Source organism: Melanaphis sacchari, unplaced genomic scaffold (assembly GCF_002803265.2).
Source record: "Melanaphis sacchari strain LSU unplaced genomic scaffold, SCAv2.0 Contig261_pilon_pilon, whole genome shotgun sequence".
Taxonomy (NCBI): Eukaryota; Metazoa; Arthropoda; class Insecta; order Hemiptera; family Aphididae; genus Melanaphis; species Melanaphis sacchari.
This window is the reverse complement of record NW_020271135.1, coordinates 83,513-86,372: the sequence shown is the minus strand read 5'-3', so window position 1 is coordinate 86,372 and position 2,860 is coordinate 83,513.

The following is a 2,860-nucleotide window of genomic DNA, read 5'->3' as shown; positions in this document are numbered from 1 at the left end:
CAAAGAAAACATAAAGTAGTACGCTATGTTTAAAGTAATTTTATTGTCTTAGCATCATGTTCCAAATTCGTGACATTAAGTTTAAAATCAATGAAGTGTTGAAGATGTAATTTCACTTCTCTTTGCTACATTTGAGAATTGGCATCTATTCAAATTAATAAACACATTCTCGGCAAACTCTTTCATCAATTTCCTATAGCATCTGGAATTTACAATCTATAATGGCAAAAGCAAATTAGATCACATAGGCGCATAAACACCCATTATTTGCGAGAAACTTAATCATCAATCTTTGGTATTGTCAAATTTTCTATGAATCACAATAACAAGTCAAGCTACAAAGAGTTCAAAAGATATTGTATAAATTACAACAACAATAACACTTGATTGATCATTCTTATTATTGATGTCCATCTTCTTTTCTCTATCGTATAATTAAGTGAGCTTCTATTCGAGTTCTGATATGCTATAGTATTAGAATTAGAATAATAGAAAAGTAAATATCCAACTTATATGACTTAGATTAATTATTGCTGGACCACGCGCTAACATCACTACATGTCACATGGTCTACAAGTCCAGATTCAAAACTGCAATTAACTTAGCTATATTCTAGGACAGAGTTGTTTTACTGTGTCCATTAATTGTAAAATAAAAAAAGCTTAAGTAAATGCAATATTTTACTAATACAAAAACAAACTCTTCTTTCTTTAACTAATTATTCTACTATTCAAGCGAGAGACCATCCCCAACGTCTCAGATATAAAATATGTATAACGTATTATAGAATACTATATACAGCAACGATGAACAAATTTGTAAAAAAAAAGATTTCAACATCAATTTTTGAAGATCATATCAACACTTTTCTGTTGTTTCAAATCGTACTATCAATAAACAATTCGCAACTGAGAAAATCGGAGAATCGTCTTTAAAATTTAAATCAAATTTTCATTAGAAAACATGCGTAAAATAACAATAATAATATTATGTATACGATTTTTAATACTAGTTAACTACAATCTGATGCATTTACAGAAAAAGATAATTTTTGCACTGATGTATAATAATTTAGCACGTATGTGACGTACACATCATTGTTTTTCATCTCATTTTCGCCAATGTATAATTGATGAATTCAGCATAAATAATTTGTTTACTATTAACCGCTTCTCAAAGTTAAATGTTATTGTTGTTATTGTAGGATCGCGAATAATACTATAGACACGATTCGGAATGTGATACTATAACTTCTATAGAGATATACGTGTACTATGAAAATAAAGTAAACGTTAGTGTAATATAGTATGTGTAAAACCATTAAGAGATATTCGCAATGATTTTCGATAATAAAATCACGGTGGAAAGAATATCAATTCCCCAAGGATACTGCAGTGGGCGCAGTGGTTCATTTCTTGTTTGGCCGCTAAGTAACACGCAGCGTGTTGGATGAAAATATTTTGCTAGCTGTCTTGTTTTTTTAAATCCAGCCTCACGCCTCACGCCCTTGTAACGTAAAATAATTTATTTTCATGTATTTATTAGCTATCATATGTACCAATGAAGTGTGTGTGTATAGACTATAGGACGATTAAAAAGAGGTGTTTTTGTTTTTGAAGTGTCCTCGATTTTCACTCACTGCGATAAAAAAACCTCACAATAACCACAGTCAATTTAAATTACTTTTCTTTTCTTTTTCTTCCGTTCGCTGCAATATTAAGGTTTTAATATATCGTCATTAGTCTGCGATTTTGTATACACACGGTAAACGTTTTACACTAATAACATTATTATTAGGTGTATTTTTGGTTGACAATACTGTTATTTCTTGAATTCTTAAATGCCATTATGTACTTAGAGAATATGCGGCAAACGGTCGAGGTGTTCTTGCAATATCTACTCAACCTATATAAGTAACAAACATCTTATAATTAAAACAACATTCTTACCAGCCAATTTATGAAAACATTTTTAACCATATTTAAAATAAATACTCATTAAAAATTGTTTTTGACGTCTGAAGAATGTTTTCGACTAACCATCCGATCATAATATATTATATTTTAAGGATACAAAAACAAACTATATCCGTAAAATGTAATTGTACATTGTATGAAAAAAATAATAAAAATAAATAACGAGAGAATACCTATAGGTAGTAAACATTATTCCAAAAGTTGATTCATTAAGGTAATGAAGGGCATTCTTACAGAACGAAAATAAAATTCTTCAAAATCATAGCTATTAAAATATTTGAATAATTACGGCTGTAGATACATAATATACTTATTTTAGTTAATTTAACTTAAACTCATAAAATTGTAATAAATCATATCGTGTACAGTATTGTACTATTGTTTTGAATAATTCACCCATTATGTTTCTAGTACAAAGGTTTTATAAATAATAATTCTAGTTTGTTAATCGTAAATGGCAAAAAAATAATAAACCAAAAACAAAACAAACCGGACAAAAATATCCGGTGTAGTACGCTGTACTATGCACTACTGTAACTATATATAGAAGTACTTTACAAAATATCAACTTCTGTTTTTAATACCATACTTTTGTAGACTCTTCAAATCATTTTATAATATATTTTATTTATAAATGGTGAGTACTTAAATACTAGTCATAAAATATTTATAATACGATTATAACTATTATTAATTAATTATTAAAGAACTAGAGGTGTTAGAAACTGTTGGATTTTCTACTTTTTAATAAATGACTACATTCGAAATGGCTTTTATCAAGTAATCTCTCATTTTAGAATTTTTTTTAAAAATTGGCTCATCTAAAAATAATATGAAAAGTTGATGTTTAAAAAATATATGTTATATACTTGTATACTCCACGT